The following is a 12,305-nucleotide window of genomic DNA, read 5'->3' as shown; positions in this document are numbered from 1 at the left end:
CACCCAGTGGCAGGCCATGAAAGACACATTTGAGTCCACAGAGGAATGGTAGGAATGGGTAAAAGGAAGGGTCCAGGTTTTTTCGAAAATGTGAGCAGGCAGGTTGCAAGGGGGAGAAAGAGGGAGTTCAGTAGACTACAGCAAGAGCTGCAAGAACTGCACGACCTGCAATCCCGGGATGGGACATCATGAGCCCTCTGGAAGTAGTGAAGAAAGAGCTGAGCGAGCATTTTCCTGACGAATCCAGGAAGATCATTTTCGTTCCAAGGTGGAGAACTTGGAGAAGGGGGAGAAATGCAACTCCTTCTTCTTTAAGAAAATCCACTCTGCGCACACCCCTCTGGTTCAACTGCGCAATAAGGAGGGAACCCTCTGTGACACAAGGGAGGACATAAGGAAGGTTGTGACTGACTTCTATGGGGACCTCTACTCAGAGAAGAGGTCAGAGGAACATCAAGCAGAAAAGTTTCTGTCTGATATCCCAAGAACAGCCATAAAACACTTGCTAGTAATGTAACAGTACTTCTAGGGTTGGGGTCTCTACAGCGCCCGAGTGACTTTATCCAGTACATTGCCTAGTGGCTTAACAAAGACTCAAGGGGTTGGGCTCCATATAGTGCTAAGCAAACACAAGGAGATGATGGACGGAGTGCTGAACCTTTTCAGACACTCACCCTGTCACAGATCTGAGTTGAATCCATCAACGTTCTTTAGCTCACATCCCCACCTCAGTTCAGACCCAGCCATATGCAAATCAATCTTGACCCTGCGTCTCATGGGAAAAGTCCAGATCGAATTGCCAAACCAGGTCTTCCCTGAACCAGAAACAAGCATCCTGGGACCGGTTTCGGGGTAACAACCCTCATCAGCCAGGCTAGCTTGAATCCAGTGGCAAAGTGAGCAAGGGACCCATGTCTGGGCATACCCTGCCAACTTAGGGCAAACAAAGAAAACACAAGGAGATGATGGATGGAGCACTGAAACTTTTCAGACACTCACCCCCAGTCACAGATCTGGTTTGAATCCATCATCGTCTTTAAGCTCACTTTGCCACCTCAGTTTAGACCCAGCCACATGCAAATCAGTCTTGACCCTGTGTCTCATGGGAATAGTACAGATCGAACTGCCAAGCCAGGTCTTCCCTGAACCAGAAACAAGCATCCTGGGACCAGTTTCGGGGTAACACCCGTCCTCATCCATGCTAGCTTGAATCCAGTGGCAAAGTGAGCAAGGGACCCACGTCTGGGCATACCCTTGTAACTTGGGGCGAACAAAGCAAACACAAGGAGATGATGGACGGAGCGCTGAAACTTTTCAGACACTCCCTTCCAGTCCCAGATCTGAGTTGAATCCATCATTGTTCTTTAGCTCACTTCGCCGCCTCAGTTCAGACCCAGCCATATGCAAATCAGTCTTCATCTCTGCACCTGAGCAGGAAGATATTCACTGAGCTGCTGGTAACGAAGATGGGGTTCACAGCAGCAGAAATCTGGTGCATCATGTCAGATGCACCCAAAGGCACCTTACGTTCATGTCTGAACAAATCTGCAGGAGGTATTGGCAGATGTGCTGGTCATGACGGGAGGAGAAACCTTTTTCTGACTTCCACCTGGAATGCCAGCTCATGCAGGAGGTTAAGAGAATGACCGTGCACATCTGCAACCCGCACGTCAATATCCAAGACCTGACAACCTTCCCATGCCGCCACTGTACAGTGACAAAATAACCCTCCCACAACCTGGACAGTGACGGCATCTGGGATGGTAAATGGACAGTGATGGTGAAGCTGAAAGAGGATCCGTCGGCCCCAGATGAAATCCACCCCCCCCCCTTCCAGCTTCTCCCTAGGGCGCGACTCAGGATACCTGTACTACCCTGGGCAGCTCAAACTATGCAACAGGTGCAGCAAACCAGGCCACAAAAACAAGGACTGCACAGCGCAAGTATGCAGGAACTGCAAACAAGAAGGCCACACGGCAAAGTCCTACAAAGAGAAAACCCCATGCAACCTCTGTGGGGGTGTAGGCCACCTCTTTAAGGACTGCCCAAAAAGAGCCAAATCCTACGCCCAAGCTGCCAAACCTCCATGGAGAGAGCAACCGGAGGAGGCGGCCAAGACCAGGCCTCCAGTCCCAGCTCCGCGGCGGGAGAGGGGGACTGGGAGAGGGAAGGGCTCCAAACAGAACATACCCAAGCCCAACCAGGACACCGCCAAGGTCCTGGAGTTACAGACACCCAACGATACCACACCTGCCATTCCTGAACCTGGTGAGCACAGCGAGCCAATGGAGACTCCCACCCAAGCTGCCACCGAGGACCAGGAGGAAGATCCCTGGACAACACAGAAGCGCAGGAAAAGGAGCCACTCAACGGACTTCGAAGAAACAAGCAAGGGAGCTGTGAGCACCCACAACCCCTACCACGGGCTTGAGGATTCGGAAGAAGAAAAGCAGCTGGAACAAGACACCCCAGATGAGCAACTCAAGCAAGTGACGAAAGTGCTGAAGGAGATGGCAAACTCCATGAAAGCGTCCCCACCCCCATCACCAGCAAGAGTAGAAGAGGTGGAGACCGCAATTGAGGAGCAAGAGCAAGACCTGCCCGTCACCCTGGAGGAGGTAGACCCCAAGCCCAGCCAAGAGTGTGGAGCAGCCATTGTGCAACAGCAAGCAACAGCTGCCGAGCAGGAAGGCCCAGCACCGGAGACCCAACAGTAGCCTGAACCAGCCCTGTAAGTAGGCTTTCAACTGTATTTGTAACCAATTGCTTTGACTTGATAATTAGTCTTTAAGTATTAAGTTTACTCTTAAAAACAAATTAATGATGGTAATTTCATTAGTTTACGTAAATGTCAGAAGTATTAGAGACACGCGCAGACGTGCTAGTACTCTGAGTTTTCTTGTCAGCCAGGAGTGTGATGTGTACATGACTCAGGAATGCCCTATCCCCTTTGCAACATCATACACGCACCTAGAAAAGCAGTGGACCCTAGGGCCTTCCTTGTGGTCTGGAGGGAACAGCAGTAGGTCTGTAGGAGTGGCTACCTTAGTCAGAGGAAGGCGTTTCACAATAGACTCAGTCACCGAACTGGAGGGCGGCAGGGCTCTTGCCGTCGACGGTTCGTGGGCAGGAGAGCCAGTTAGACTTATCAATGTGTATGGCCATTCTGACGTAGGGAAGCGATGGGAGCTGTTTCAGCTCCTCAGGCCACCTAGAGAACAATTTTGATGGGTAGGCACTTCAACTGTATTCTAGAAGCAGTTGGTAGATGCGGGGCCAAGCCTGGGGAAGGATGGATGGATGATGATGATGCAAAACTACTGGTGGAGATGGTGGGTGAGGCCTCCCTGACAGATGTCATTGGGTCCATGGGGGCGAACGCCAGGAACTTCACCTGGAGTCTCCCTGATGGTTCCTTGCGCTCCAGGATAGATTTCATCTGTACCTCTCAATCAGTGAAGTTTAGATAACATTCAATGGTGACAGTGCATTTCTCTGACCACAGAGCTATCCACTTCCAAGGAGAACTGACAGACACGTTCCTGACAGGTCCAGGCACTTGGAAACTGAATAGCTCTCTGCTGGAGAAAGAGGGGGTGAAGGAAGAGCTGAGGGAGACACTCACCCAGTGGCAGGCCATGAAAGACACATTTGAGTCCACAGAGGAATGGTAGGAATGGGTAAAAGGAAGGGTCCAGGTTTTTTCGAAAATGTGAGCAGGCAGGTTGCAAGGGGGAGAAAGAGGGAGTTCAGTAGACTACAGCAAGAGCTGCAAGAACTGCACGACCTGCAATCCCGGGATGGGACATAATGAGCCCTCTGGAAGTAGTGAACAAAGAGCTGAGCGAGCATTTTCCTGACGAATCCAGGAAGATCATTTTCGTTCCAAGGTGGAGAACTTGGAGAAGGGGGAGAAATGCAACTCCTTCTTCTTTAAGAAAATCCACTCTGCGCACACCCCTCTGGTTCAACTGCGCAATAAGGAGGGAACCCTCTGTGACACAAGGGAGGACATAAGGAAGGTTGTGACTGACTTCTATGGGGACCTCTACTCAGAGAAGAGGTCAGAGGAACATCAAGCAGAAAAGTTTCTGTCTGGTATCCCAAGAACAGCCATAAAACACTTGCTAGTAATGTAACAGTACTTCTAGGGTTGGGGTCTCTACAGCGCCCGAGTGACTTTATCCAGTACATTGCCTAGTGGCTTAACAAAGACTCAAGGGGTTGGGCTCCATATAGTGCTAAGCAAACACAAGGAGATGATGGACGGAGTGCTGAACCTTTTCAGACACTCACCCTGTCACAGATCTGAGTTGAATCCATCAACGTTCTTTAGCTCACATCCCCACCTCAGTTCAGACCCAGCCATATGCAAATCAATCTTGACCCTGCGTCTCATGGGAAAAGTCCAGATCGAATTGCCAAACCAGGTCTTCCCTGAACCAGAAACAAGCATCCTGGGACCGGTTTCGGGGTAACAACCCTCATCAGCCAGGCTAGCTTGAATCCAGTGGCAAAGTGAGCAAGGGACCCATGTCTGGGCATACCCTGCCAACTTAGGGCAAACAAAGAAAACACAAGGAGATGATGGATGGAGCACTGAAACTTTTCAGACACTCACCCCCAGTCACAGATCTGGTTTGAATCCATCATCGTCTTTAAGCTCACTTTGCCACCTCAGTTTAGACCCAGCCACATGCAAATCAGTCTTGACCCTGTGTCTCATGGGAATAGTACAGATCGAACTGCCAAGCCAGGTCTTCCCTGAACCAGAAACAAGCATCCTGGGACCAGTTTCGGGGTAACACCCGTCCTCATCCATGCTAGCTTGAATCCAGTGGCAAAGTGAGCAAGGGACCCACGTCTGGGCATACCCTTGTAACTTGGGGCGAACAAAGCAAACACAAGGAGATGATGGACAGAGCGCTGAAACTTTTCAGACACTCCCTTCCAGTCCCAGATCTGAGTTGAATCCATCATTGTTCTTTAGCTCACTTCGCCGCCTCAGTTCAGACCCAGCCATATGCAAATCAGTCTTCATCTCTGCACCTGAGCAGGAAGATATTCACTGAGCTGCTGGTAACGAAGATGGGGTTCACAGCAGCAGAAATCTGGTGCATCATGTCAGATGCACCCAAAGGCACCTTACGTTCATGTCTGAACAAATCTGCAGGAGGTATTGGCAGATGTGCTGGTCATGACGGGAGGAGAAACCTTTTTCTGACTTCCACCTGGAATGCCAGCTCATGCAGGAGGTTAAGAGAATGACCGTGCACATCTGCAACCCGCACGTCAATATCCAAGACCTGACAACCTTCCCATGCCGCCACTGTACAGTGACAAAATAACCCTCCCACAACCTGGACAGTGACGGCATCTGGGATGGTAAATGGACAGTGATGGTGAAGCTGAAAGAGGATCCGTCGGCCCCAGATGAAATCCACCCCCCCCCCTTCCAGCTTCTCCCTAGGGCGCGACTCAGGATACCTGTACTACCCTGGGCAGCTCAAACTATGCAACAGGTGCAGCAAACCAGGCCACAAAAACAAGGACTGCACAGCGCAAGTATGCAGGAACTGCAAACAAGAAGGCCACACGGCAAAGTCCTACAAAGAGAAAACCCCATGCAACCTCTGTGGGGGTGTAGGCCACCTCTTTAAGGACTGCCCAAAAAGAGCCAAATCCTACGCCCAAGCTGCCAAACCTCCATGGAGAGAGCAACCGGAGGAGGCGGCCAAGACCAGGCCTCCAGTCCCAGCTCCGCGGCGGGAGAGGGGGACTGGGAGAGGGAAGGGCTCCAAACAGAACATACCCAAGCCCAACCAGGACACCGCCAAGGTCCTGGAGTTACAGACACCCAACGATACCACACCTGCCATTCCTGAACCTGGTGAGCACAGCGAGCCAATGGAGACTCCCACCCAAGCTGCCACCGAGGACCAGGAGGAAGATCCCTGGACAACACAGAAGCGCAGGAAAAGGAGCCACTCAACGGACTTCGAAGAAACAAGCAAGGGAGCTGTGAGCACCCACAACCCCTACCACGGGCTTGAGGATTCGGAAGAAGAAAAGCAGCTGGAACAAGACACCCCAGATGAGCAACTCAAGCAAGTGACGAAAGTGCTGAAGGAGATGGCAAACTCCATGAAAGCGTCCCCACCCCCATCACCAGCAAGAGTAGAAGAGGTGGAGACCGCAATTGAGGAGCAAGAGCAAGACCTGCCCGTCACCCTGGAGGAGGTAGACCCCAAGCCCAGCCAAGAGTGTGGAGCAGCCATTGTGCAACAGCAAGCAACAGCTGCCAAGCAGGAAGGCCCAGCACCGGAGACCCAACAGTAGCCTGAACCAGCCCTGTAAGTAGGCTTGTCAACTGTATTTGTAACCAATTGCTTTGACTTGATAATTAGTCTTTAAGTATTAAATTTACTCTTAAAAACAAATTAATGATGGTAATTTCATTAGTTTCCGTAAATGTCAGAAGTATTAGAGACAGGCGCAGAAGTGCAAGTACTCTGAGTTTTCTTGCCAGCCAGGAGTGTGATGTGTACATGACTCAGGAATGCCCTATCCCCTTTGCAACATCATACACGCACCTAGAACAGCAGTGAACCCTAGGGCCTTCCTTGTGGTCTGGAGGGAACAGCAGTAGGTCTGTAGGAGTGGCTACCTTAGTCAGAGGAAGGCGTTTCACAATAGACTCAGTCACCGAACTGGAGGGCGGCAGGGCTCTTGCCGTCGACGGTTCATGGGCAGGAGAGCCAGTTAGACTTATCAATGTGTATGCCCCTTCTGACATAGGCAAGCGACGGGAGCTGTTTCAGCTCCTCAGGACACCTAGAGAACAATTTTGATGGGTGGGGACTTCAACTTTATTCTAGAAGCAGTTGGTAGATGCGGGGCCAAGGCTGGGGATGGATGGATGGATGGATGATGATGCAAAACTACTGGTGGAGATGGTGGGTGAGGCCTCCCTGACAGATGTCATTGGGTCCATGGGGGCGAACGCCAGGAACTTCACCTGGAGTTTCCCTGATGGTTCCTTGCGCTCCTGGATAGATTTCATCTGTACCTCTCAATCAGAGAAGTTTAGATAACATTCAATGGTGACAGTGTATTTCTCAGACCACAGAGCTATTCACTTCCAAGGGGAACTGACGGGCAAGATCCTGACAGGTCCAGGCACTTGGAAAATGAATAGCACTCTGCTGGAGAAAGAGGGGGTGAAGGAAGAGCTGAGGGAGACATTCACCCAGTGGCAGGCCATGAAAGACACATTCGAGTCCACAGGGGAATGGTGGGAATAGGTAAAAGGCAGGGTCCAGGTTTTTTTCAAGAATATGGGCAGGCAGGTTACAAGGAGGAGAAAGAGGGAGTTCAGTAGACTACAGCAAGAGCTGCACGACCTGCAATTCTGGGAATGGGACGTCATGAGCCCTCTGGAAGTAGTGAAGAAAGAGCTGAGAGAGCATTTTCCTGACAAATCCAGGAGGATCATTTTCCGTTCCAAGGTAGAGAACGGGGAGAAATGCAACTCGTTCTTCTTTAAGAAAATCCACTCTGCGCACACCCATTTGGTCCAACTGCGCAATAAGGAGGGAACCCTGTGTGACATAAGGGAAGACATTAGGAAGGTTGTGACGGATTTCTATGGGGACCTCTACTCAGAGAAGAGGTCAGAGGGAGATCAAGCAGAAAAGATTCTGCATGGTATCCCAAGAACAGCCATAAAACACTCGCTAGTAATGTAACAGTACTTCTAGAGTTGGGGTCTCTACAGCGCCTGAGTGACTTTATCCAGTACATTGACTGGTGGCTTAACAAAGACTCAAGAGGTTGGGCTCCATATAGTGCTAAGCAAACACAAGGAGATGATGGACGGAGTGCTGAAACTTTTCAGACAGACACTCACCCCATCACAGATCTGAGTTGAATCCATCATCGTTCTTTAGCTCACGTCGCCACCTCAGTTCAGACCAAGCCACATGCAAATCAGTCTTGACTCTGTGCCTCATGGGAACAGTCCAGATCAAACGGCCAAGCCAGGTCTTCCCTGAATCGGAAACAAGCATCCTGGGACCGGTTTCGGGGTAACACCCCTCATCAGCCAGGCTAGCTTGAATCCAGTGGCAAAGTGAGCAAGGGACCCACGTCTGGGCATACCCTGCCAACTTAGGGCAAACAAAGCAAACACAAGGAGATGGTGGATGGAGCGCTGAAACTTTTCAGACACTCACCCCCAGTCACAGATCTGGGTTGAATCCATCATCGTTATTTAGCTCACTTCGCCACCTCAGTTTAGACCCAGCCACATGCAAATCAGTTTTGACCCTGTGTCTCATGGGAATAGTACAGACCGAACTGCCAAGCCAGGTCTTCCCTGAACCAGAAACAAGCATCCTGGGACAAGTTTCGGGGTAACACCCCTCATGATCAAGGCTAGCTTGAATCCAGTGGCAAAGTGAGCAAGGAACCCACGTCTGGGCATACCCTTGTAACTTAGGGCGAACAAAGCAAACACAAGGAGATGATAGACGGACAGCTGAAACTTTTCAGACACTCTCTCCCAGTCACAGATCTGGGTTGAATCCATCATTGTTCTTTAGCTCACTTCGCCGCCTCAGTTCAGACCCAGCCATATGCAAATCAGTCTTCATCTCGGCACCTGAGCAGGAAGATATTCACTGAGCTGCTGGTAACGAAGATGGGGTTCACAGCAGGAGAAATCTGGAGCATCATGTCGGATGTACCCAAAGGCACCTACCTGCTTACGTTCAGTCTGAACAAATCTGCAGGAGGTATTGGCAGATGTGCTGGTCACGACGGGAGGAGAAACCTTTCTCTGACTTCCACCTGGAATGCCAGCTCATGCTGGAGGTTAAGAGAATTACCGTGCATGTCTACAACCCACACGTCAATATGCAAGACCTGACAACCTTCCCAAGCCGCCACTGCATAGTGACAAAAGAAACCTCCCGCAACCTGGACAGTGATGGTGAAGCTGAAAGAGGACCCGTCGGCCCCAGATGGAATCCACCATCCCCCTTCTAGCTTCTCCCTAGGGCGTGACTCAGGATACCTGTACTACCCTGGGCAGCCCAAACTATGCAACAGGTGCAGCAAACCAGGCCACACCGGCAAGGACTGCAGGAACTGCAAACAAGAAGGCCACACAGCAAAGTCCTACAAAGAGAAAACCCCATGCAACCTCTGTGGGGGTGTAGGACACCTCTTTAACGACTGCCCAAAATGAGCCAAATCCTACGCCCAAGCTGCCAAGCCTCCGTGGAGAGAGCAACCGGAGTTGGCGGCCGAGACCAGGACTCCAATCCCAGCCACGCGACGGGAGAGGGGGACTGGTAGAGGGAAGGGCTCCAAACAGAACATACCCAAGCCCAACCAGGACACCGCCAAGGTCCCGGAGTTACAGACGCCCAACGATACCACACCTGCCATCCCTCAGCCCGGTGAGCAGAGCGAGCCAATGGAGACTCTCACCCAAGCTGCCACCGAGGACCAGGAGGAAGATCCCTGGACAACACAGGAGCGCAGGAAAAGGAGGCACCCAACGGACTCCGAAGAAACAAGCAAGAAAGCTGAGAGCACCCACAACCCCTACTCCGGGCTTGAGGATTCGGAAGATGAAAAGCAGCCAGAACAAGACACACCAGATGAGCAACTCAAACAAGTGACGAAAGTGATGAGGGAGATGGCAAACTCCATGGAAGCGTCCCCACCCTCATCACCAGCAAGAGTAGAAGAGGTGGAGACCGTCATCGAGGACCAAGAGCAAGACCTGCCCGTAACCCTCAAGGAGGTAGACCCCAAGCCCAGCCAAGTGTGGAGCAGCCATTGTGAAACAGCAAGCAACAGCTGCCGAGTAGGAGGGCCCAGCACCGGAGAGAAGGCTGAACCAGCCCTGTAAGTAGCCTTGTCAACTGTGTTTGTAACCAATTGCTTTGACTTGATAAATCAATCAATCAATCAATCAAAGACATTTCTAAAGCGCACTACATACCCGTAGGGTCTCAAGGCGCTGGGGGTAGGGGGGGTGCCGCTACTGCTCGAACAGCCAGGTCTTCAGCTTCTTCCTGAAGGAGAGGTGGTCTTGGGTCAGGCGCAGGTCGGTCGGGAGGGAGTTCCAGGTCTTGGCGGCCAGGTAGGAGAAGGACCTTCCTCCTGTAGTCGCTCTTCGGATGCGGGGGACCGCGGCGAGGGCGTGGTTGGCTGAACGGAGGTGGCGTTTGGGAGCGTAGAAGTTGATTCGGCTGTTGAGGTAGCTCGGGCCTTGGTCGTGTAGGGCTTTGTGTGCGTGGGTGAGGAGGCGGAAGGTGATTCTTTTGTTGACGGGGAGCCAGTGTAGGTCTCTCAGATGTCCGGAGATGTGGCTGGTTCGTGGGATGTCGAGGATGAGTCTGGCTGAGGCGTTCTGGATCCGCTGGAGTCTCTTCTGGAGCTTGGCGGTGGTACCGGCGTAGAGGGCGTTGCCGTAGTCCAGTCGGCTAGTGACGAGGGCCTGGGTGACGGTCTTCCTGGTCTCGGTGGGGATCCACCAGAAGATCTTCCGTAGCATGCGTAGGATGTTGAAGCACGCCGAGGAGACGTTGTTGACTTGTCTGGTCATGGAGAGGGAGGAGTCCAGGATGAAGCCCAGGTTGCGTGCATGGTCTGTCGGTTTGGGTGCGGTGCCCAGGGCGGGAGGCCACCAGGAGTCGTCCCAGGCGGAGGGTGAAGAGCCCAGGATGAGGACCTCCGTCTTGTCTGAGTTCAGTTTCAGGCGGCTGGTCGTCATCCACTCGGCTACCTCTTTCATCCCTTCGTGCAGGTTGGCTCTTGCGGCGGCGGGGTCGTTGGTCAGGGAGAGGATCAGCTGGGTGTCGTCAGCGTAGGAGATTATGCTGAGGTTGTGTTGGCGTGCGATGGCCGCGAGGGGGCTCATGTAGACGTTGAAGAGGGTGGGGCTCAGCGAGGATCCTTGGGGGACGCCGCAGATGACTTCGGTGGCCTCTGACTTGTACGGTGGTAGGCGGACTCTCTGTGTTCTTCCGTCGAGGAAGGAGATGATCCATTCCAGAGCCTTGTCCTGGATTCCGACGTTGCTGAGGCGCTGTACTAGGGTGCGGTGGCAGACAGTGTCGAATGCCGCGGAGAGGTCTAGGAGGATGAGGGCCGCTGTTTCTCCGTTGTCCATCAGGGCTCGGATGTCATCGGTGGCGGCGATGAGGGCGGTCTCGGTGCTGTGGTTGGCTCGGAAGCCAGACTGTGAGGGGTCGAGGGATCCATTCGTCTCGAGGAAGGCGGCCAGCTGCTTGTTGACGGTCTTCTCGATGACTTTGGCTGGAAACGGGAGGAGCGAGATGGGGCGGTAGTTCTTGAGTTCGGTGGGGTCCGCTGTGGGTTTCTTGAGTAGAGCGCTGAGTTCGGCGTGCTTCCAGCTCTCGGGGAAGGTGGCGGTGTCGAAGGATGTGTTGATGATGTCTCGCAGGTGGGGTGCGATGACAGCGTCGGCCTTGTTGAAGACATGGTGAGGGCAGGGGTCGGTCGGTGATCCGGAGTGGATGGAGTTCATCGTGCGGATGGTGTCTTCGGTGCTGATCGGGGTCCAGGCGTGGAGGGTGGTGGTGGGGGGTGGTTGTTCTGTCGTGGTGTGCGTTGGTTGGTTGTTGAAGCTGTTGTGTATGTCCGCGATCTTGTTGTGGAAGTATGAGGCGAGGGAGTTGCAGAGGTCTTGCGATGGGGTGATGTCGTTGTTTCCTGCGCTGGGGTTGGATAGCTCTTTCACGATGTTGAAGAGTTCCTTGCAGTTGTGTGCGTTGTTGTCCAGCCGGTCCTTGAATGCTGTTTTCTTGGCGGCGCGGATCAGCTGGTGGTGCTTCCGGGTGGCAAGCTTGAAGGAGGTTCTGTTGTCCGGTGTTGGTTCCCTTAAATAGTCTTTAAGTATTAAGTTTACTCTTAAAAACTAATTAATGATGGCTATTTCATTAGTTTTCGTAAATGTCAGAAGTATTAGAGACAGGCGCCGATGTGCTAGTACTTTGAGTTTTCTTGCCAGCCAGGAGTGTGATGTGTACATGATTCAGGAATGCTCCATCCCCTTTGCAACATCATACACGCACCTAGAACAGCAGTGGACCCAAGGGCCTTCCTTTTGGTCTGGACGGAACTGCAGTTGGTCCGTAGGAGTGGCTACCTTAGTCAGAGGAAGGCGTTTCACAATAGACTCAGTCACTGAACTGGAGGACGGCAGGGCTCTTGTCGTCGACGGTTCATGGGCAGGAGAGCTAGTTAGACTTATCAATGTGTACGCC

At 52.4% G+C, this 12,305-nt stretch overlaps 3 pseudogenes; all 3 read left to right on the top strand.

Moving 5' to 3' along the window:
- Positions 1 to 1,777: 1,777 nt before the first annotated feature.
- On the top strand, positions 1,778 to 2,717 carry LOC146866191 (uncharacterized; annotated as a pseudogene).
- A 2,682-nt stretch (positions 2,718 to 5,399) lies between these two features.
- Positions 5,400 to 6,339, top strand: LOC146866190 (uncharacterized; annotated as a pseudogene).
- A 998-nt stretch (positions 6,340 to 7,337) lies between these two features.
- On the top strand, positions 7,338 to 9,922 carry LOC146866189 (uncharacterized; annotated as a pseudogene).
- Positions 9,923 to 12,305: the final 2,383 nt, after the last annotated feature.

Source organism: Triturus cristatus, chromosome 2_1 (genome assembly GCF_964204655.1).
Source record: "Triturus cristatus chromosome 2_1, aTriCri1.1, whole genome shotgun sequence".
Classification (NCBI taxonomy): domain Eukaryota; kingdom Metazoa; phylum Chordata; class Amphibia; order Caudata; family Salamandridae; genus Triturus; species Triturus cristatus.
This window is presented reverse-complemented; position numbering and strand designations above follow the sequence as displayed.